The 24,993-nt window shown below is 42.7% G+C and overlaps 1 pseudogene; it reads left to right on the forward strand.

The window, feature by feature from the left end:
* Positions 1 to 21,825: 21,825 nt before the first annotated feature.
* On the forward strand, positions 21,826 to 24,555 carry LOC131750308 (mediator of RNA polymerase II transcription subunit 6 pseudogene; annotated as a pseudogene).
* The last annotated feature ends 438 nt before the right edge of the window (positions 24,556 to 24,993 follow it).

Genomic DNA, 24,993 nt, shown 5'->3' on the forward strand with positions numbered 1-24,993 from the left:
GCTGGCCTTGCCCCAGCCTGTTACTTCCTTCCACCGCTGGTCATCATGGAGGTGGCAGGCCCGCCTGCGGGGGCCGGTGGGGTAGGGTGTGGTGAGAGAGCTAAAGAATTATCTGGGTCCTGGATTGGCTCATTCTCTGCCTTTCATTTGTCTCTTTATGTACATCTGACATGTTATTTATACACGCACGGTGCCACACATCTTTAGCTTTCCGGAAGGTCCTTACCTACATAACGGGAGTCCCTGGCTGAAGAGGAAAAAAACTGATGTGATTCAAAATGAGTGGCAGCCAGGTAAGTACTGTATGAAGGTTCACAACACACAGAGCTTGGGGCTAAAAGTGTGCACCCTAACTAGAGTAAAAATATACCCCACTTGCCTGAAACAGTTCTAATTTACAACTGCTGTCCAGTTGTAAATTTTAATAGCAGTCTCTTTCGCTCTCAGAAGTTTCCTACTTTGGACAGTAAATTACATGAATACATTATCTATGATGTAAGATCAAAGACCACCAAACTACAGAATCTCTAAGCGGGAAGGCGTGTCAAAGACCTTTAAGCTGAGCATCCCTTCCAGTGCTTGGAATCCCCTCTTAAACACAAGAGACTTTAAGCTCTATTAAGCAGTGCATTTGGACCCACAGCTTCATAAAAATTTTGAAGTCACTTCATATGTGTCTGTTTTGTCTCAGTAGTTTATAGCATTAGAAGACATCATAAACATTAATGAAGGAGAGAATGATACCAGAATAATTTGGTCACAGATGATGCAGAGATATTTAGCAGAGAGGAGAAGGGAACTAAAATTCCTGAGGGCCCACTATGTGTGGTACCCTGAGGTAAGAGAAGGTAAGTGAATCTCTCAAAATTCTATAAGCTAACATCCATCAGCAGCACCGGGATTTTAACTCTACTCTTTTTTTTTTTTTGAAAATTCAGTATTTTCATTTATTTATTTATTTATTTATTTATTTATGTATTTATGGCTGCATTGGGTCTTCGTTGCTGCATGCAGGCTTTCTCTAGTTGCGGCGAGTGGGGGCTACTCTTCATTGTGGTGCACAGGCTTCTCATTGTGGTGGCTTCTCTTGTTACAGAGCACGGGCTCTAGGCGCATGGGCTTCAGTAGTTGTGGCACGCGGGCTCAGTAGTTGTGTCTCGCGGGCTCTAGAGCGCAGGCTCAGTAGTTGTGGCGCACGGGCTTAGTTGCTCCGTGGCATGTGGGATCTTCCCGGACCAGGGCCCGAACCCGTGTCCCCTGCATTGGCAGTTGGATTCTTAACCACTGCGCCACCAGCGAAGTCCTGAATTCTACTCCTTCTGACCTCGAAGGCCATGCATGTTGTTCCTAGTAGAGCCTGTGGCCTCCCACTTGGTCCCCCTCCCCATTTCCTCTCTCCATTTGTGCTTGAGGTCGGAAAGCAAAAAGTGTCAAAGAGAGTTTTCACCTCTTATGCCAGGTACCCTCTCCCACAATCTGCCAGTTCCTGAAGAACACACTTCTTCTATGAAGGGCAGAGACAGAGCACCCCGCCGAATAAATTCTGTTACAACCTACCTCCAATTTACAAGTGTCTGCTTTGGGCGCAGTCCAGATGTCGTGTGAAATGACACTGAATGGTGAACAAAGTTATTAAATAATTTCAGTGTTGTCTTTCTTTTCCAGGGAAAGATAAGGGCTGAGAGAAAGAAGAAGAAAGGGAATTTGGAGCTGCTCTTGTGCCCTGGAGTGACATTGCCATGGCCCCATTTCCTGCCGGGGCTATCACTTCAGAGCAATTGTTTTCTTCTGTGAAGACACTTCAAAGATTCTCGGAGACAGATGCTCTTGTGACTGGCCATAGCAAGTAGCAAAAGGCTTGGGGAGAATGACGAAGCATTTCTCATGCCCCGTAGACTGGGAAGTGCTTCACAGCCATGTGGCAGATATGAGTGGGCAGAGCATCTGGGGAACAGCCCCAAAGGAGGTGGCAAAGGAAGCAACAAGCCAGGGGCCGGCTGCAGTGGCGGCTTGCAGAGGTTCACAGGTGAGGCCATGGCTGGGGGTGATGGAAAACTAACATCATCCCATTAAATAAAGTCTGAGGAAACTATGAGGAAAGCAAGAATGAATCGAAACCCTGCCAGCCACTAACTGTAAGTTCAGCTGTGGGTGTGCACGATCATCTGTGTGCACGTGCTTGCAGTTTCCTATTACATTGTTTCTACACATAATTGTAGCATGCCTACCATACAGTGGTGAGCACTACAGGCTTGGTCCCTGTCCTAATGGAGAGTACAGTATCAGGGACTCTGTAAGCTCTATTCCTCGGTGCCAGGTCTTGAGGCAATGTGGCCTAGTGGAAAGAGACAAAACAGCTCAGTGACCATGTTCAAGTTTTTTCACACCTATTTGGATCTCAGGTAGGGTTTTCCAAAGCGCAGTCCTTGTAGTATTTTTATGTAGTGAAGATGTTTTGCTTTAATTGTTTTGTAATCATTTAATGTGTGAGTATCCCATTAGACCCAGTGTTTTCATGGACTTTGTGGCTTAAGCAAGGCTAAATAAAAATAGTGAATCAATTTTTTGTTTAATTAAGTGAGTCATAGTGGAGGTGGTACAAAGAAACAGCAAAAATTGTGAAAAGACGACTCGAAGAACTGATGTTTTCAAATCCCTAGGATAATGTGTGTGAAAATAAAAATGCATGTGGCCCATAGAACTAGAAGAGGTTGTAATTACCCCTCAGTGGACATTTGCTCCCTCAAGCATCCAAACAACGTTGGACGAAGCAACGATCTTGTAAAGAGCACTGCTCTGACTTCCTATGCCCTTGCAGACAGCTTGGCCATCATTCAGAAGGCACTGTGTGCTGATGCCGTGGGGAACTAACAAAGAGCGAGACCTAGTCACTGGCCCCAAAAGAGTATAATTTAGTAGGAAAGAAAAGACGAGCAGACAAATAACTGTAAAATGGGATAAGCCCCAAAGAGGAGGTACAAAGTCCCCATAGGAGGTGCTCAAAGGACGGATAAGTCACGCCTGCTGGACGAAGTCAAGAAAGACTTCATGGAGATTTGAGATGGCATTTGAGATAAGCCTGGAAAGATGGGTAGAATTTCAGTGACCCAAAAAAAGAGAGAGAGGGGGATCTGGGAGACATTCCAGAGAAGAAGAAACATTTGGGCAACGGTACGAAGACTGGGAAGTGGTATCCGGATAGCAAGTCCCTTGTATTTTGCTGAGATGTAGAATACAAGTCAGGCAGAGGATGAGGTGGGATTATAGTTTAACAGGCCTTGAACCAGACTAAGGATATTCTACTTCACGTAGTGGAACAGGATTGGCGGTAATGGAGAGTTTAAAAAGTGATTGGATCTGCACTGGAGAAAACTAAACTTGAAAATGGACTGGAAGTAGAGGTTATCATCACCCCAGCCCTGGTTATTGTGATTGACTAGGAGAAGTGTAATAAAATGTGAGTTTGGAGGACCAAAATGATGACTTTTCAGAGAGACTGTCTAGGACCTGGGAATTGATTACAGGAGGAGTTGTGATAAGAAAGATCCAAGGAAAACTAGACTCCTTCCTATTCTTCTGATATATATTAATAATATATTAATTGTATTAAAATAAATATGTTAATATGGTATAATAATACTATCTTACATATCATATATGTACATATATGCAAATTTGTGTATATATAATATATAAAACATGTTATTTAATATAATACATAAATTATGTATTACATATAATGAACCATCGCCACTTGGTATATTTAATCTTGATTTTTTGCTGTGCTTGGATTTGCATGTGTGAATATGCAGATAGCAAGCCACCTATTTTCTCTTCCAAAATAAGGATCATCTTCTTGGTCTTCTGTTCTTTTTACTTCCCCTGGTCTTTTCTCCTGGACACCTTTCTCTCTTGAGGCTAACGTGGTCCCCAAAGGCATTTATGTTTCTATTACATCACTTACAAGTGTTTGCTTTGGCCTACAACTTAAATATATATAATGTTTATATATATTATATAACACATTTATATATATTGTAAACAAACTTTGCAGATGTAGTTAAAGTTACACACCCTGAGAAGGGAAGAGTATCCTGGATCATCCAGTTGGGCCCAACCTTATCACATGAGTCCTTAAAAGTGGAGAATCACTTCTTTTTCTCAGCTGGGGTCAGAGAGAGAGAGACTGAAGACAGAGCCAGGGTCGTGGAGATGTGATGTTGCTGGCTTTGGAGATGGAGGAATGTGGGCAGCCTCTAGACACTGGAAAAGCCAAGGAAATAAGTTCGCCCCAGAGCCACCAGAAGGATGCAGCCAAAAGGCACACAAAAATGATGCTGCCTGCCTGGTCTGCCTCTTCCACTACTAGTATGGCTAAAGGCCTGAGGAAGTCACTCAAACTCTCTGAGTCTCCTTGTCCTCAACTAAAATGGGGGTGATGCCTTGTCATGGAGGTTCAGGAGGTGCAATCAGATCTCAAATCCATTGTCCCTTGCTTCTCATTCACAGGCCAGTCAGTAGGAAGTGTCAGGGCTTCTGCAAAAATAGCTAATTGAACATCACTTTATCAGACCATGTTCCTTCTCTGTTCAAAACCTCCCAGAGACTCCTCTTCTTACTTATAGAACAACCTAAAGGCTTCCCCTGTTCTCAAGGCCTTCATGACACAATCTGACCCCACTTCCTCTCTGACCGTATCTCTTTCCGCTCTTCTCCTTGCTGACTTTGCTCCAGCCATACTGGCCACCTTGCTCTTTGGCGGGCACACCACGCATCTACCAGCCTCAGGACATTTGCACTTGCTGTTTTCTCTGTCTAGAATCCTCTTCCTCCATATCCATATTGCTTTCTCACTCAACTGCTTCAGACCTTCACTCAAATATTACCCTCTTTCTGAGGCCTTCCCTAATAGCCCAACTTAATATTGCAGGACCCCCAACCAAACACTCCTCATCCCCCTCCTCTACTTTAGTTTCCTCCACAGCATTTCATCTTTTAACATAATACATATTTTATTTATTTTGTTTACAGCAAAACACATTCCATGGGAATGTAAGCTCTATCAGGGCTCTTCATGGGAGACATAGAATAGGTACATCATAAATATTTGCTGAATAAACAAATCAGTGTGTACACAAATCTATCTGTAATCGAGAAATAAATATCAGCATTGTCTCCCATTAAGGACATCTCCTTTCACTTACAGATGAAAAATGAAGTCAAAAGAATGGTAATCAACTTGTCATTGAACAAGGAAGCTGCAGCTAAGATCAAGTCTTTGACTGGTCTTGTTGAGCCCAACCAGCTCAAAGTAGGAGTGGAAACATGATCCAGGGTCGCAAGACCCAGCTCTTGTCTCCCAGACAGAGAGAAACCAGAGAGAGCCAGCCTTCTGATTTCCTATCCTTCCTGGTTTCAACCAGTCTCTAAAAACCATAAGAACAGTTTGTCTCAGTATTTCGGTACTTCCGCTTCCAGGCCCAGGAAAGAGCAGGAAGTGCGGGGGCGTGTGAAAATTGAGAGAAAAGAAGAATTAAACCCACTACACCTAAAGGGCTCAAAGATTTCCTCTGCAGCCTCTCACATGGGTTTTAATGTGCTTTCACTGAGCCTGGGGGGGACCATTCTCAGGCAGAAGACCAGAACCCAAAATGCAAGTGCTGGTACTCATTCATCCAACACAGACTTACTGCAGCACAACTTTGTGCCCAGAGGAAGACAGATATGATCCTTGTCCAAGTGAGCTTACACTTCACGGTGGTATGATTTAGAAGGATAAACTCATTTCAGGATCTACCTTCCCAATAGCCATGCCAAGTAGGCTGAGTTTCTAAAAGGGTCCCCAAGGAGTGCCTTAGACTATGAGGAATTGTATGTAGGGTTCAAGGCAAGCTTTAGAATAAGGCCTATGAAGGCTCTAGTCTTGGCTCTGCTACACTTACTAGCTAAATGTAAACTTCCTAAAGGAAGGACTGTGTTTATTTCATTTACCACTCTATCCCCAGCACTTAGCATAGCACCCAATACTCTTAACAAATACTTGCTGCCTAAAAAAATTAAACTCTCAGAGCTTCCATTTCCTCGTTTGTAAAATGGGATTACAAAACCCAATTCGTGGCTTCCCTGGTAGCGCAGTGGTTAAGAATCCTCCTGCCAATGCAGGGGACACAGGTTCGAGCCCTGGTCTGGGAAGATCCCACATGCCATGGAGCAACTAAGCCCGTGCACCACAACTACTGAGCCTGCGCTCTAGAGCCCGCGAGCCACAAGTGCTGGGCCCGTGTGCCACAACTACTGAAACCCACTCACCCTAGAGCCCGTGCTCCGCAACAAGAGAAGCCAGTGCAATGAGAAGCCCGTGCACCGCAACGAAGAGTAGCTTCCACTCACCGCAACTAGAGAAAGCCCGCGCACAGCAAGGTAGACCCAACGCAGCCAAAAATAAATAAAATTTTTTAAAAAACCAAAAACCCAATTCGTGAAGTTACGTGAAGATAACATGAAACTGAGTATGGCAGTGCCTGGTACATGATAAGCATTCATTTAAATGAACTGCCGTTTGGGTGGCAAGGGTGGTGGTCTGATGGCAGAGGAGGTTTAGTTAGCTCCGGGTAAACTGCAGCACATTCTTATCCCTAAAGATTTGTTCTATCTGGAATCTTGGACTAAGCATGGGCTTGATGAGTTGGATCTCAGGGTGATCCATTTCTGTTAGAAAAGTCCTGTTCAAATTGAGCCAGAAGCTCTGGAAAGGGGAAGGATGTATTTTACATCCCAGCTACTGCGGTGGCTGGCAGCAGAACTGAAAGAGAGTGACTCAGCACAGCCCACATGGGGGGCTAAGGCCCCTCTGTCTCTGCTGTGGGACTGGAGGGGGGAGGGGTAACAGGTTTAATTGCATCTGATAAATGGATTGCAAAGAGCAAGGGCAGGCAATTGGAACATTTTCCCAGCCATTCCTCTGTTAGATTCTCAAAGCTAAAAAAAAAAAAATGCTAAATATCCTTTCCCTAACTACCTATCTTCACATGCAGCCCAGCTAAGTTTCCCTTGAAGTTCACTAGCCCACTTCCTTAGTAGGTCTACATGGCCATCTACCAATCTGCAGGGGTTAAATAAAGACCGAAGGCCTTTCTAGAAGCTGAAAATCTTAGGATTCCTTCAAAGCTTTGGAGGTTCACCTAGGAATCTCCTTGGTTACAAGGAATGGGTCTCAGAGCTTCAAGCTGAGCCATACTTTTTAGAAAACTGTGCTCTTTCTAATACTTCTCATAAAGGTAATAATATAAATGAGATATCTTCCAGAAGTAAAAGCAAATAGCCTTGAGCTGGATGCCAAAGACATTTGTGAAAAAGATCCACAAGAATAGGATAGGAGCAGCCTTGTTTGCAATAATCATTTCAGAAGTGCTTGATGATACAGGTGAGTTTCGTCTCATCAGTCATGGTGGAAATGGGGAATGTCTTCTCAAAGAAATAGAAAATGCAATGGCAATGATTTCAAGTAATGGTCGATATTACTGGATTTAGCCATTTATGTTACCTTCTCCTAATATTAGACACCTAGCTTTAAATCAGCTGCTCTAAGGAGCAATTTAATTAGTAACGGGCAATAGGTTCTTTTGATTTTTGCAAGGACTGTGTGGTGGAGAAGACTCCTGAGTTCCACTTCTCTAAATAGCCAAGTATTCCTTGCTGTCCTTCTGTAAAGCCACCGCAGCTGCGGCGGGGAGAGACATTTTAGGAACAGCTCAGAGCAAAGTACCAATTGAAAATCTTCTCACAAGGCAAGCAGCGTCCTTCACTCCTTCACCCTTTGACTGAGGCCCTACTGTATGTGACTCCCTGTGCTAGGTATTGGAAATACAGGGGTGACTGAGGAATGGGGCCCCAGCCTGGTAAGAGGCCTCTATGTGAGCAGACAAATGCAATGAAATATCATGTGTGGTACCCAAAGCGTATGAAAAGTGATGAGGTTGGGGGGAGTCAGACTGCCTCTTAAAGGATGACTAGGAATCTACCAACCTGAGAAACGATGGAGCGGTGGGCCAGATACACAGGCTCTACTTCCTCTGGGGCTTTGCTTTATGGATTAAAGCTGCCTGAACCATGTAAAGGGACCCACAGTTGCCTTCGGAAGGGAACAGTGATGCACCTCGTCCTGAGGTCTTTACTCTTGCTTCTAGAGCTAGAAATAAGTTTTCTCAGATGTCTCTTAGGTGAACCTTCCAGGCAGCTACATCTGGGGCCATTAGTGCTACAACTGGACAAGAAGAAATGAAGGTGTGAACACTGCAACAGCCTTGCTGTGAGCAAGGTGACTTCACCCCCTCCCCCCACCTTAGGTTTGAAATTGAGAAACCCAGAGATGACTACAGCCCTAGGCCACTGTGTGCAAAAATGGGAAATGTCACTCACCAGGTCCTCCCCTGTGTTTAACCAGAATTGTCAGCCTATAGATTCAGGAACTAAGTGGCTTGATCATTTTGCACGTAAGCCATATGCATTGGTCCAAAGTAGACCAGTGAGCAACAATTCAATTTAGAGTTCACTGAACCCTCTGGTTTGGGAAGGAAATTGCTGGTAATCAATTGCAGCAAGCTCACAGGCTCAGGGCCAGGAAGGGAAAAATCACTTTAATGGGCAAAGCAGATGTTGCTAAACTCATTGCAAAAGTGAGATGGGCACGGAGCCAGGCCTTGCATGAGAGATGCTGATCTGTCCTTCTGAATGAAGAAAGCAGAGATACTTCAAAACGGGGGTTCTACGAGGAAAGCCAGAGGTCCGTGTCCCTGTTAGATTGAATAAAAGGAAATGCAGAAGTGCTCAGGTGTCCCATACACCACCGGACTTAAAGCTGTTAACATCCCATAAGGATGTTAAGCAAATCCAGAATACTAGCTAAAAACTACCTGAGGAGTCTTCATTCTGTTCTCAGGTGACTCTGGAATAATGGAAAGAATTATTCAATCAATTGAATTATTCATTCAAGTGATGGGGGAATCATCAATTCGTTGATTCCACCATCAAGAGGTTGTAGGACCTTGGGCAAAGTTCTTACTCTTTCAGTCTCAGTTTTCTCAGCTATGAAATGGGATGAATCTGACTTATCATCTGAGACCAGTTGTGAGGATTATTAACATGTCTGTAAAGTACAGTAGAGAAATGCACTTAAGCAATAACCTGTTTTCAGAGCCCTGACAAGACTGGTGCCATAAGGATGTGGGAGAACTCGTTTGTGATGGAACGGGGAGGTGGAGGAGGGTGAATTTCTGGTCCAACATCATCTAGCTTTGCCACTGCCTCTCAGTGATGGATTACTTCACAGACCAAATATTTATGTGTATGATTCAGTGGATAAACTAGCTCTCAAGCATATAAGAGTTCAGAGAGTACAATATCAAGGCCCAAGAAGGTCACCATGTATACCAAGAGTGTTTCGTAAAGTGGCTTCTAATACAAGCCCCCGAAAGAAAGAGTCGATTCTGATTCCCCAAATTTGAAACGTTCCTCATTTACCTAATTCCCACTCATTCTTTAAGCGTGAACCAGACCCCTCCTCTGAGAATCATCACAGACTGCTTTAGACCTCACCGTCTCTACCTATTCAGACATTGCCCCCGTTTTTATCAGCTGATTTAAAACCCTCACGGAACAAGATAGGTTCAATGTCAGACTTATTCATTAAAAACTTTAAATGCTACTTCTCAGTTCTTTGGCCTGCGGTAGCAAACTGTCTCACATTACTCTTTACCTGACTCGTGCTGACCTCTCCTAAATATTTTGTAAATTCCTGGAGTTCAGATATTGATCATAAACTGTTGAAAATCTCCAAACCAGAAAACAGAGAGACCAGAGGCTTCCCTTAAATTGATTAGCTGTGTTTTTTCTTACCTTTTCTAAGCCTTACTTCTCGCATCTGTAAATTTCAGGTAATAACAGTGCTTTTCTCCTAGGACTTGCGTGAGGATTATAGAAACTCAGTCCTACACAGTGCTTAGCACTACCGTGTTAGCTGAGTGCAAACAGTCACGCTTTTAGAAGCTTCTTCACCCAGAGGGAGTAGCCCATGCCTAAACACCTAGAGTATCAACTGCATTCACATCCTCTGAGATTTCTAAGCCTCAGGCCATTTTATAAAGTGGCCCCCCCTTCAGAAAGCTGTGTCCCGCTGAAAATTGGTTTCCAAGTTGCCCTCAGCTTTAGAATGTCCCTGATAAGTAAGCAAAGCTGCTGAGGGACTTTGGCAGTGAATTTCTAGGGGCTGGTGAGAGGAGGATGTTTACCAGAGCGCAAAGGCCAGGTCCTGAGCAGAGAACATTTTGGCCCAGATAGATCTCAGAGAAGGCATTTTTGCCAAGCACAGACTCCATTCTCAGGTCCTGAAGTCAGCGTCAGAAACTAAACAAACCTTCCCGGGTTCACATTTGTTTACTTTTGGCAAAATGCAACTTCCTGTTTGAAAGGAAAGGGGCAGTAAAGCTTTCTATAACCTCTTGGACATAAAGTCTCCCCTCGAAACAATTGATTTGTTAAGCATAAATGAATCAAACCCACACAATGAGGATCTCCCTTCCCCTCAAAATATTCACGTTTTAGCAGGGAAAGCGCTCAGCAAAACCAAAACAAATATTTTTTCAACTGTTGGCCCGTGAGGATTATTCAGGCCGTTTCTTCTTCTAAGAGCAAGAAAAACAGACATCAGGAGAGAGCCAAGCTACATGTGCTGTGTCAGGAAAGTCACTTCGACACACTTGGGGGTTGAGATTTGGGCTACACAGAAAGTCAGAAAGTTTAAGTTCCCACAGCCACTCAAACCACACTCCCCAACATGAACAGAGAGCACTGGCTCTTTCATGACGTGACTACGTCCCCCGTCACGCCCTCCAGGGTCCCGAAATCCCCTTGGATGGTCCCATGCCCTGCACTTGGGTTTGAAGGCCGACTGACAACCCCTCACAAATCCACCGCAAGCCTTTTACAAGAACCCTAGATCACTTACTCTGTGTATATGAGGAGTGAGCGGGAGTGTCTGTAATTAATTTTTAGAGCACCTAGCAAAGTTAGCATCAACCTTGGGCTTATTTGTAAGCCAAGCACTCTCTATAAATCTTGGATCTTTTTGTCATAAAATATTAAATTTGTAAGGAACCTTAAAAATCATCAGATTAACCCTTCCATACTCATCCATATAAATAATACAGATGAAGAGGGAAGACGTCTGGAGAAGTTTCCTCCCAGTATAGTAAACTTCTTGCTCCTTAGAGTATCCTTGTGTTCTCCATCAGAGTTCTATGATCACAGTAAAGACAGGAAGAAAGTGGTGAATGAACAAGTCCTCGTCTGCAAAGTCAGGGGCAGCACACGGGACTTCTCAGCTCTGTGTGGTCCCCACAGCCCTACCTCTTGTGTATCCACTAGATTGTAAGCTGCTTGAGGGCTGGGGAGGTAGCTTCTTGTTCATTTGGACCATCATATCCTAGGCATTGAACTTTGCAAGCACTTGATAAAAATATTTTGAGTGAGTAATGAATTAGTGACTGAGTAGATGAACACAATTACATGAATGAGATCACTAAGCATCTTTCTTGAGTGATTTCAGTATCCTTCCTGAAAGGGGACATTCTTTCCTCCTCTAGGATGCTGGATTTAAGGAGAAGTAGATTTGTACGTGTTCCATGCCTCCTTTAAACCCTTTCCTTTTGGTTTAGATAATTATAAAAGTGAGAGGCAGCTATAACTGGAGATCTCACCCCCCTACACTATTGCCAGGTCTCTTCCCACAAACCTAAGCTAACCAAATCCATCATCTACTTAAACCTTTAACGAAAGGTTTGGCCCATGACCCCCTTATCTGTGGTTCCCATCTGCCAATCTATCTTATCTGCAGCCTCCCGACCAAGTGAACTTCTCCAGGTTTGGGGACTTAGTGAGATCTTTCATGACCTCATGCTGGCGGGCGTGCTGAGGTCTCTGTCTAGAATATACTGCAGTAACCATGACCGCTACCGTCACCACAGACACCTCACCACTACTACCATCACCATTTTCACCACCACCACCATCACCCACCACCATCACTGCCCCTCCTCCACCATTACCATCCAATGACCACTACCTCCTACTACTTTTTTAAGCTTGAAAAAAATGTCTTCTTCCTCTCTTAAGAGCCAGCTCAAATGGAACTTCCTAAATCCCTCCTGAATTTAGTGCCAAGCCCCTCTCTGATCTCCAACCGTCACTTGTTCTCAACTATGTAATTGCCATCAGGCACGTTGCCTCATAGTTTATTCTTTTGCATGTCATTTCTAATAGTTCATCTCCTCTGCTGGACCCTGAATCCCTGACTCAAAGGAAATATTTAGGGAGGGTCTGAGCACGGATCACAGAGCAATGAGGGTTAAGAGGAAAGAAATGTATCACAAACCGTGGGGTGGGGGCCATCTCCCCAATCAAAAGCCAGAAGGTTTCAAGAGTGACTGACCTTGCTCCGCAGCAAAACTGAGGTCTGACTGCTCTTATAACCTGCCTCTTCCATGTTTCTGGGCTTCTCGCTTCCATTCAGATAGTGATTAAACAAAATTACACAGCACCTGTTCAGTACCAAGATGGCAGCCATGTTGGGGAGATAAATAATCAGACCACTCTCACACAGGATTAGGATAGGGTAAGGGTGGGGTTGTATGGGAAGAGTGTTTGGAGGTCAGGAAAACCTCCAAGAAGAAGTAAGGTTTAGACTGAGGTCTGACATCTGGATAAGGACCAGCCATGTAAGGGGAAAAGAGAAGAGTCCATGATTAAGAAATAGATTTTTTTGGTTTTTGAACGTAAGAAGCTGATTACCACACAACTCCTTGAACTTTCCATTCCCACAGCCTGGAATGCTCTGCTCCCAGATCTTTACATGGATGGCGTCTCTTCACCTAGGTCTCAGCTCAGATGTCACCTCCACAGAGAAGCCTTCCAAACCCAGCCAACCTAAAGGATCCCCGTTTCCAAACACTCCCTAGCACAGTGCTTTTCAAACATTAACATGCACAGGAATCCTGGAGGGAGTGGGGCGTGGGATCTTGTTAAAATACAGATTCAGATACGGTAGGTCTGGGGTGCTTCCTAAGACTCTGCATTATAACAAGCTCAGAGATCATACTGGGTAGCTCTAGCTCCAGCATATCAATGTGTCTGATTTTTTTTCATAGCTCTTATCACTATATGAAATTATCTTGTTAATTGTTTCTATTTATTGTTCTCTCATACACACAAACCACCCCCACCGGAATATGAGTTTCACGAATTTAGGTATGTTTTTTGTCTTTTGTACTCCCGTATCCCCAGGATTTGGCGTATAGTAATTGCACATCAAATATGAATGAATGAATGACAAGGAATGTGGCCTCCTAGCTCAGGGCTACAGCTCTCCCACACACTAGGCTTCTATAGCAGGACATCGGTACTTCATGCCAAAGGCCACTGTAGGAAATCTCGAGAATCGACCAATGCCACAGCTGTGAGTCAGCGTGTAGCCAGGGTTTCACGGTTCCTTCCTCTTTATTTCACCCCAGTTTCCACCGTGAGCTCATTCCAGCTTTAAGAACACACTGTCCTTTCCTGCTCAGCTTCTGATATAAGCTTTTGGGTTTCTAGTCAAAGCTACCCTCCCCATCTGAACCCTGCTTCAGTGGAATTCTTGGATTCTGCAGTCTTTGCTTTAATCTGTCTGGCTTTTCCAAGGTGCTTCCTTGACCAACAACCAAGCTGCGCTCTGAAATTACTCTTAGAAAGGCTTCCCTCCGGTCAGTTAATGAATCTCATTCTGTTCTCAATGAGCCTTTCAACGTGGGATAGAGCAAAGTTTCCAATTTTTCATTTGTTCAAACTAGATTCCTTTTTCTAAACACCCTCTTTTTTCTCCCTGACCCCAGTGGGCACAGATCAACACTGCCAAGCGTTTTGGAGCATCTCTTCAAAGTCAAGTGCCAGGCCTGGTATGGGGAATTCTGGAGGCAGATATGACTCCAGTCCTTGGAGATGATAGATCTCATCACAGAGGGAAAGCAGCCTACACACAAAAAGAGAAACAACATCCCAATGCAAGATATATAAAGTGCCAAATGGGTGGTACAGGACACCACTGTGCTGTGCAGAAGAGAGATGGGCCCAGGAAGCCCACTTTGTTGACAATGCTTTGCCTTCCTTGTTCTTCTCACTGGCTATTCCTTCTCACTGGCTATTCCTTCTCAGTCGCTTTTATAGCAAGTCTTCCCTTCCTTGCCTCTAAATGTTGACATGCTCTGGGTTTAGCAAGGGGTCTTTTTCTCTTCCATCTTTATACTCTCCTGCTCTGGGAAATCTCAGCCATTTACATGACTTTAAATACTATCTCTATGCTGACAACTGCCAGATTTCTAACTCTATCCCCAGACTCTTCTTTCAACAACAGGTTTGTATAATCAACTCTTTGGTTCACAGCACCGCGTCGACGTTTTACAGACATCTCAAGCTTTACATATCCAAACTGAAGTCTTGGATTCCATCTCCCTCTCTGTCTCTCTGTCTCTCTCTGTCTCTCTCTGTCTCTCTCTGTCTCTCTCTCTCTCTGTCTCTCTCTCTCTCTCTCACACATACACACACACACACACACATACTGATAAACACCACCCCCATTTAAATTCAGTTCTTCACCCAGTTTTCCATTTAAATAACTGTTCAGGGAAACAAAAAAACAGATTAAAATCATCTTTGATTCTCCTTTCTTACTTCCACTACATCCAAACTGAATCAGTTAGAAATTTTGTAATTTATAAAAATTTAGTAATATATAAATAATATTTAACTTGCAATGATTTAGCCAAATAGGAATTTGATTATATTTTTCAGAAAAAAGTCCCCCAAAATTGACAGTCCAGGGTGCGACGGCAGCTTTGAATGTCATCAGAAATCGGGGTCCTCTCTTCCTGTCTCTTTCGTGGGTAACTTCATCCTCATCTTGTTGCCCGGCCCCCACCCCGCCTCCCCCCCGCACGCCCCCCACCACCCCCACCCCACCCCGCATCCTCCAAGATTACGGTTCCACCTCAGAATCTGCCATCCATGCAGGACGAAGAGGGAGGGCAAAGGGAAAATGTCATTTGGCGATTGAATTCATTTCCTTTTAAAGAGCTTTCCCAGAACTTCCCTGGTGGCGCAGTGGTTGAGAGTCTGCCTGCCAATGCAGGGGACACAGGTTTGAGCCCTGGCCCAGGAAGATCCCACATGCCACGGAGCAACTAAGCCCTTGCACCACAACTACTGAGCCTGCACTCTAGAGCCCACGAGCCACAACTACTGAGCCTGTGTGCCACATCTACTGAAGCCCGTGCGCCTAGAGCCTGTGCTCCGCAACAAGATAAGCCACTGCAGTGAGAAACCTATGCACCGCAACGAAGAGTAGCCCCCGCTCGCCGCAACTAGAGAAAGCCCGCGTGCAGCAATGAAGACCCAATGCAGCCAAAAATAAATAAATAAATTCATTCATTAATTAATAATTTTAAAAATAAAAATAAATAAATAAAGAGCTTTACCAGACTCTCTGCCCAGAAATTTCTTCTTGCATCTTTTTGACTAGAACTATATCACATGGCCACCCTCCGCTGCAAGAGAAGCTGGCAAATATAGAGTTATTTTTTATGTTAGGCCCATTGTCACCCCAAACAACATTTACATTATAAATGTTATATAGTTTATATTATATAGCATTATATTAGTAAGGAAGAAGGGGAGAATGGATTGGGAAATCAATCTGAATTGTCCACCACAAAATCCATCAGCAAGCTATTATTCCTACCTCTAAAATATATCATAATTTCACCCTTTTCTATGTACACTGTGCCAGCATCATGATCCCTCCTACCAAGTTACTGCAATAGCCCTTTAAGTTAATTTGATTCTCTATCTGCTGATCTCTACTTCTTTTTCCACTCAAGTCAGAGTAAGCCTTTAAAAGCATATATTGGATCATGTAATTCTTGTGTTAAAGTACCCGTTACTTGCTACTTCAAGTAGAATAAACTCCAAGTACCTATCATAACCCACTGGCCCTATATTATTTCATCCTTGCCTACCTCTCTAGTTTCCTTTTGTTGTCCTCTATTCATTCACTCAAACATATTTTTTGAGTGCCTACTACATATAAGCACTGTTTTAAGCACTAGGGATAAAGAAGTGAACAAATCAGACAAAAACACCTTCCTTCATGAAGTTTACACTCTAGGGTAGGAAGACAGATAATAAACAAGATATGAAAGATCGTATGTTGGGTGGTCCTGGGTCATTTGCTCTGCTCCAGCCTCACTAGGCTTCCTTAAGTTATTCCAACTCTTTTAACTGAGGGTCTCCTCTGCCTAAAATGCTCTTCCTTTACCATTCCCAAACCTTCTACATTAACCTTTGGGTATCAGCTTAAAGGTAGCTTCTCCAAAGAGGCTTTCTGACCACTCATTCTAAACTAGGACCGTCTTGGTATTCTCTTTCAAAGTGCCTATCACCTTTTGAAATCAAATGGATGGATGGATGGATGGATGGATAGATGGGTAGATAGATAGGTGTGTGAATTCATATGTTTAATTGTTCAATATCTGTCTGTCACTGACGATTAATTTCTGTAATTGGAGAGATCATGTCTACTTTGTTCGCCATTCTAGCCCTAGAAGAGTCAGTTCCTAGTATATGGAGGCACTTAATAAATATTTGTTGTTGGATGAGTAAATCAGTGAATGAGTGAAGTGGATGTGATATGTATAAGCCTTTGAAAGGCAGTAGCAGTACCTTGATAAGCAGAGAGAGAGGAAAAAGGTTTTTGTAGACAGAGGGAACTATGTGCACAAAAACAAATAGGCAGAAATCGGCTTGGTCTGTTTTGCTGGGCAATTAGCCATTTGGGGCTAGAATTAAGGGGCATGACGTTAGAGGGATGGATTGGAGACAGATGAAGGAAGGTCTCTAATGCTTGGCCTTATGTGGGGCAGCATGAAAAAAAAACAAATAGAAAGCAAGCTCACCTTCACAGAATAGTGCCATATCTCTTTGGGACAACCCCCCGGACCCAATCCAAAGTCATTGCAGTAAGTCACTCAGAGAAAACAAAAGACAAGAGAAGTCCACAAACTTGGGATTACTCGCTGGTTGGCATACAAATCACCTCTTTCCTGTTAACCAACTTTACATTTTAGAATTGTTTCTTTTTGATTATAAAAGTAATACATATTTATTATAGAAGATTTGGAAAGCACAGAAAAATATAAAATAGAAATGAAGTATCACTACTGTGAACATTAACATAGGCTTTCACCGACAAAGAAGTTGCTGGGAAACTTCGTTATGGCCCTGCAGAGTATACTGGGGGGCGGGGGTGCAATGGCTATGGAGAACATGGGGGCAACACCAGTGACTAAGCAGCTGGGACAACCACAGGAGGAATTGCTAACTTTGGAGTCAGTGAATCCTTGGCATCTGACATTGAAAAGTCATGTTACTCCTTTACCCTCGGTTTCCTCATCAGTCAAAAAAGTTTTCTGATCAGTGGTTTTCAAAGTGTGTTCCTTGGAGCTTTGTGGAGCCCTTTAGAAAAGGTGAGGGCAAAGGCTTGACCTCCTCACCTCTCCTCCCGGCAGCAGAGATCCACAAGCACCTGTTTCTCATATTGGCTTTTGGCATAAGTTTAATATATTGGATTTTTGTTGTTGTTGTTTATTTTGTTTTACTTTTAACAACAGATAGGGGGACTAACACAGGATTGCAATTCACTTTTCCAGATACTCAATAAAGTTACTTCGAGTTCTAACTTTTCATGATGATTCTAATTCCCTTCTGGTAGAAATTAATATAGAAATGAACTGGGTGCAGCTGAAAACTCCTTTTGCTATGGGCCTAAAGGAACTTCCTAAATATTCTAAAAGTATTAAGGTATTCTAATAGAATAGCATATATCAGCTCAGCTACAGCAGTATATGAATTTGAACAAAGTATTTAACTTCCCCATGTGTCAATTTTCTTATCTGTAAGGTGGGGATCATGTCACCTACCTATTGTACTGGATACAGGGAAAATGAAATTACAGCACATACACAGAAATGCCTACAACACACCAAGAAATACAGCAGTAGCTTACATTTCCTGACTTCTTTCTATATGCCAGGACCCATGCTACATATCAAATATACAGTCCATCATTCAATCTGCACACAAGCCTATGAGGTAGGCACTTTTTGTATTACCATCTATTATTGTTCCCATAATAGAAACTGAGACTTAATGAGGTTAAGTAATGTTTTAATCAATTTTGCACAGAGCTTGGATTTGAACCTAGGTAGTGAGATTCATGAGGCTGTGCTATAAAATGAATCATGGTCACAACAACAATATTAACCACAGCTCACATGTTTTGAGTGTTTGCTTGGTGGTAGACACTGTTATGAAAGCTTTGGCTCATTTAATCGTTATGTAAATCCAGTGAAGCAAGCCCTGCTTTTACAGATTGGGAAACTGAGATGCAGGGACGCTAAGTGCTATCATCTCTCTGCTGACTTTTTTCAGTTGATTGCTTAGAACTGGCTTCAATTCCTCAGGTAGTTTCTCTACTGGACATTAGAAACATATAAGATTGTCTAATTGATCCTTCTGAAAGCATGGGAAAAGAATTACCCTCTAGAATGAAAACTCCCAGTGGAGGGAGTGCATTCGCTCAGAATTTACCACAGAGAAGAGTAATCATCCAAGACTCCTTTCCCTCCCACTCTCCATCTCCATTCAATTATGGGTCCTGCAATCTCACCTTCTGAATATGTCTTTAATTCCTCCCTTCCTTTCCATCCTACCTTGACCACTTTAGTCTGGGCCATTTTGTCTCTTAATAGCCTCCCACCTAATTTCCCTGCTCCAGTCCTGACCTCTACCCTACTCCTCTTAAACCTACCCTCCACCCTGCAATTTCCCCATTAAATGGCTCCCCATCAAATGACCTACAGAATAGAGTCCATGCCTTCACATTGGTCTCCAGCCTCATTTCCTAGCTTAAAATATATATTCTAACATCAAAAAATCACTCATAGGGAGGGAGGAAATTGGAGTTTGGGGTTAGCAGATGCAAACTAGTATACACAGGATGGATAAACAAGTTCCTATTGTATAGCACAGAGAATCATATTCAATATCTTGTGATAAAACATAATGGAAAAGAATATGAAAAAGAATGTATATATATATGTATAACTGAATTACTTTGCTATACAATAGAAATTAACACAACTTTGTAAATCAACTATACTCAATAAAATAATTTTTTTAAAAAAACACTCATATTGTCATTTCCCACCTCCGTGTCCTTTTACTTCTCTGCGTGGAACTCCTTTTCCATCTTTCTGCATGTAACTAACTCTTGCTCTTCCTTCCTTGTACAGCCAGGTTAATCCATGCTCCTCTCTGCCAGGCTCCTGATGAACCCTGCATTCTCAGCACATGAAGTTGCAGGTATGTTTATAGTCTGTCTACCCCACACCATCCATTTCCTGAGGGCAGCCACAGCCGCGTTTTATTCGTCTCTTGTGTCCATGACCCTCAGTACAGTGAGTGCATATGGTAAACACTCGATAAATATTTATCTAAAAATCAAACCAAGGCAGGGAATGAGAGATTGTAATGGGCAGTGTGTAAACTTGTTAGTTATAAGTAACATCCAGGGAATGCTCCCAAGTTTGAATAATTCTATTAAGCAGCTAACATGAGCCATTTGCTCTTTCTTTGTTTTGTTTTGTTTTTTATTTGACAGAGTTTTTTAAAAATTTATTTTATTGAAGTATGATTAACTTACAATGTTGTGTTAATTTCTGCTGTACAGCAAAGTGATTCAGTTATACACACACACACACACACACACACACACACACACACATTCTTTTTAAAAATTCTTTTCCATTATGGTTTATCACAGGATATTGAATATAGTTCCCTGTGCTATACAGTAGGACCTTGTTGTTTATCCATCATATATATAATGGTTTGCATCTACTCATCCCAAACTCCCAATCCACCCCCCTCTTCCTCTTGGCAACCACAAGTCTATGAAGCATTTATTTGCTCTCCAAAGCATTCTACCTTATTTCCTTTTCAAGATAGTCCTATGAGTTAGGTGCTGTTACTGTCCCCACTTTATAGATGCAAGAGCTGAGAGAAATTAAGCCACTTCCTAGGGTCACAGACCTAGTAAATAGTAAGAATGTGGTTTGAATCTGATTCCACGGTCAATTCTCAACCAATAATGACAAGTTTATAATGCCAACTGAAAAACATCTATCATAAACCCAAGGCAAGAGCTGCCAGTGCTGCACACAGGAGACCAAAATAAGGGTGTAATATCTGTCTTAGAAAGAGAACCAAGAGAGATTTATAATCAGCATAAACTGTCAGGGCACAGCTGGTGTCAAGAAGAGGGTCACCCAGCTTACACATCTACATGTTGCTCTGATGATTGAAAATGAGTTGATGCTATGGCCATATCCATTTAAGCCACTGTTTAGCAGTGAAAAGGAAAGGGCTTGGAGTCGAACAGCCCAAGGTTTCAACCTCAATTCCATTGATTTTTAGCAGGAAACGAATGATCCTCTCCAAGCCGCTATCCTCATCGTGAACTAGGGATATTGATACTTAACTGGTTTTGAGGTTTAAAGGAAATAATGTTAAGTATCTAGTGATGTGCCTGGCACAGAGAAGGCACTCAAAATAGCTACTATTATTATTGTGATCTTTACTATTACCATGAAAGCACCAAATCAGAAATCATTCCAGGAAGGAGGAGGTCATACAATATACATGGGTGCTGGGAATCCATCCCTCCCTCTGGGGGTGGCAGTCCATCAGGATCTGGGAAGACATCCTAAGAGCTTGTCTATAGCCAGAGACTACTGATTGCATGTTCTTCATGAGTGGTGGGAACAGCTCAGCAGTGTTCATGATGTAGGCTGAGAAAAAGGCCCTGGAAGCTTCTAGTGTCACATTTCTTTTGATTTCATTTTAAAAGCTAATGGATCAGAAATGTAAGGATGGGTCAGAAAATGAGGTCTTTGGGGATTCTCCAGCTCTTCCAGAATCGGGTCAGAACATCGCTGAAGAATAATGTTCCCTCTAGCCCTTGAGAAAGGTGATGTTTGCATTCCCTGAGGACTCATCACTGGTATTGATTTGATCAACAGCTGATAAACTGGGTCTTTTCAAAGACATTTTTTGCTAACAAGGCACTGCAGGTGGTGAATTGGGGTGCTGTTTAAAAGCCTTATTCATGAACCACCAGTCAAGAGTCTCTTTTAATGATCTTGACTAGACCAGGATTGGAATAAGTTAAAGAACTGATAAGAAAAGGCTGAAGGAGACTGCCCAGCCATCAACCTCTGGGGGTGCCGCGAAGGCGTCCCACCATCTACAGCTCCCTCGTCCACATCCTACGCAGAGGGTCATTTTACTCCTCCCTACATCTCATTCACCCCACTCCACCTCTCCTGCTGCCCACGTCCAGAACACCATGCTGTGTGAACGAATATAGGCCAGGACAATAGAAAACTATTTCCTAAAGGGTGACTAAACTCATCTCACTCCCTGCTTCACCATATTTTTTATGAGAAAATTCCTTTTGATCCATTCAGGAATGCAACATTTGTGTATATCAAGGAGGATTTGTACACTTCCTTGACTCAACTGTAATAATTTTAAAAAGCTAATATTTCTGGAGGGTTTACTGTGTTCCAGGATCTGTCTCTTGGGAGCTTTTAATGTATTTTATATAATCCTCAAAATAACCTCATGACGTAGGTACAATTATTATCCCCATTTTATAACCAAGGAAACAGAACCTGAGAGACAATAAGTAACTCATTCAGTCACACAGCTAGTAAAAGAAGAAAGTGTTTTTTAAACTTAGATATGCTAAAGTCTACACTAATACTCTTAACCTAGAACCTTCTACTATACTCCAGTGCAAACTGTTTACTGACTGCCCCATAACAAACTACTCAAGGGGCTCTGATATCAGATTCTGGGACCATATCTGAGAGTCCTATATCTTTTTAAGATAAATTCAGAAAGACAAACTCTTCCCAGGTGGTCATTTCTCTTATAAAACCTGTACCAATAGCCTAAACTGTGCAAGAAGAGCATGGGCCGAAGACCCCAGTGGCCTGCCCTGGGCACCGGGGCATGTGTTACTCTCTAACTGGCCTCAAGGCTGCCCAGACTTTGATCTCTTCAGCCCATCCCCTGCTGGTGCCTTCATAACGATGCTTAAGTTCAACACTGCCCCTGGAAGTCCTATAATGTGTCAAGATGAAGAGCTAGCAGATGTAAGATCCTTTCCCAGCACCATTTTTTGGACTTGGTTTGAGGGCTTCAGCCTGAGCATAGCAACAACACTAGAGAAATGTACAGAGCCAAGACAGACCGCAGGGCTCTGAATCATAACCAGCCCTGCCTGTCACCTCGCTGTGGGCACCTAGACCTCTGGATAATGAATGGAAGTGCTGATAAGATGCGTTCTCAGTAACCCCATGTGCTCTCTTCTGGAAAACAAACAAAGAAACACAACAGCAGGGTCGTCTGAGTTCATAGTTAGCATGTGCCAGGGCACTGTAATATGCATTGTCTCATTTCATCTTTACACCCACTGTAACGTTTATCTCATTAAATCCTTATATACCCAAAGATCTGTGCGGTTGATACAGACAAGAAAACTGAGGTCTAGAGAAGTTAAGCAAACTGCTCAGTGTCTCACAACTGGTTGGGACCAGGATTTCATCTCAGGTGTTCTGACACTCTTACTCTTCACCATATCTTTATTCTATACTCCATGAAAAATGAAGTAACCAACATCAAGGTTTTGAACATAGCTTGATGTAGCCATTTTCATCAAAGACCCACAGGGCTTCCAGATGGATGCCATACACTAACCTATTCCAGTTATGAATTTCCCCTGCCTGTTGTGGTTCAGCTTTTACATTTTGACTGGAGGAAGATCCCACAAACACAACTGAGTAATGGCAGTGGTGAATATCCAAGATCGGCTACTGGAGTTCCCACTTTGAAGTCCCCATTTTGAAGAGTGGTGGTGTCCTGGATTGCTCCCAGAAAGAGTGATCCCTTCCAAGACTGGACATATAATAAGGAAGTGGACAGAATAGAGAAACTAACATTGGAAAACTTCAGTGTTTCCATGAGGGAATTTCTTCCCAGCATATCTCTAGAAATTACTATGTTTTTTCTGAATCCCAAACCCCAACAAAAGTTGGTCAAGAAATTGAGAAAATGGGGAAAATATTACAATTACATTGAGAAAATGAAAGCCTAATAATCAGCTAAGAGACATTTGAAGGAATCCACTGGCATCAAGTAGGAAGCAAGAGCAAACAGCTGACACAAGCAGCCAAGGGTTGAGGCCAACATTTCAGGAAACTGGACCAGCTTCATGTTGGAGGGAAACTGTCCCCATCCAGTCAGTTGATCTTTTTTTTGTAGCTGTTGCCATACTGTAAGTGTGTGTTCATGGTCCTGTTAGCTGTCAATGGTGAGTTGTTTTGGGGAAAAAAAGTAACAGTAATAAATTTATATGCATATATACTTTATTAAAAATTCTATGAGTATACTAAAAAATAAAGTTTTGGAAGTAACATAAGTTCTTAAATTGGCAGTTTCAACATGAGATTCTATTGTGCTGTTAAACTTGCTGGGACTTCCAATGTTACATTATTCAAATACTACCTAATAATATTTACTGGCATTTTCAAGCACTTGAATACTTGCTATATGCTGTATAGTTCCTTGCAAATACTACTAAACCTAATGTTTCTTATTTATTAAATACATTTTCTTAGATATTCATGATCATAAGTAAAGAATGTGAAGAATGTTGAAGTACTTTAAGAATCACTTGGGATTTGGGGAATTCCTAAGAATTCCTGGGAATTCTGGTTTCTCATCTCTGAATCCTGAAGATTAATATCTGTTGGAAATTTGGAAACACCAGAATTCTCAAATGAGATGATTGACATGGGAAAGATGGAACATCCTTTTGCATGCTCAAGAGCCTATTCTTTTCAGCTCCTGGAAGCAGCAGGGGCAGCCCCCTATCCACATCATCCCACTAGCTGATTGCTAACAAGTTACAGCTGGCATGAGCTCTCAGGCAAGAGACTTGGGATCAGCTGTGAACTCCAATATGCTCACTGCAGTGGGCAGAATTCAGTCTGCTTTTGATGGAGCCATGTCATACTGTCAGTATCATCCATCTGTAAGTTATTGACGGCACTTCAAGGACCGATTTCTTTTAAAAAAAGATAAAGCCAAACCTAAATCCAAAGAAGAACAAGCTCTATTTTCCAGAGACAACATGTGGAACTTAGACAAAATTTTTCACCCAAATTTGTGCAACCATGATCTAGAGAAAAACCTATCCCAATAGATGGGACAAAGAAGGAGTCAGAACCTCCCATCAAAGGTGTAAAATCGAAGGTGGATACCCCAAAGAACATCCACAGACAGTGAGCACAAAAGGCTCCCTGAGAACAAGCAAGAGACCCGTGAGTGCAGGACAAAAGAGAAGCTTATGTGCCTTCTCTTCTCCTTTGTTTTTTTTTTTTAAATATTTATTTATTTATTTATTTGCACTGTGTCTTAGTTGTGGCAGGCAGGCTCCTTAGTTGCAGCTCCAGGGCTTCTTAGTTGTGGATCGCTGACTCCCTAGTTGCGGCACGTGGGCCCTTAGTTGCGGCATGTGAATTCTTAGTTGCGGCATGCATGTGGGATCTAGTTCCCTGACCAGGTATCGAACCCAGGCCTCCTGCATTGGGAGCATGAAGTCCTATCCACTGTGCCACCAAGGAAGTCCCATCTTCTTCCTTGTTTTTGTACCTTCTTCCTATTCATGGCAGATGTGTTCAACACGAGAACACTTTGTCATAGTCCTCTTCTCTGAATGGCAAG

This window comes from Kogia breviceps, chromosome 2, assembly GCF_026419965.1.
Source record: "Kogia breviceps isolate mKogBre1 chromosome 2, mKogBre1 haplotype 1, whole genome shotgun sequence".
NCBI lineage: Eukaryota > Metazoa > Chordata > Mammalia > Artiodactyla > Physeteridae > Kogia > Kogia breviceps.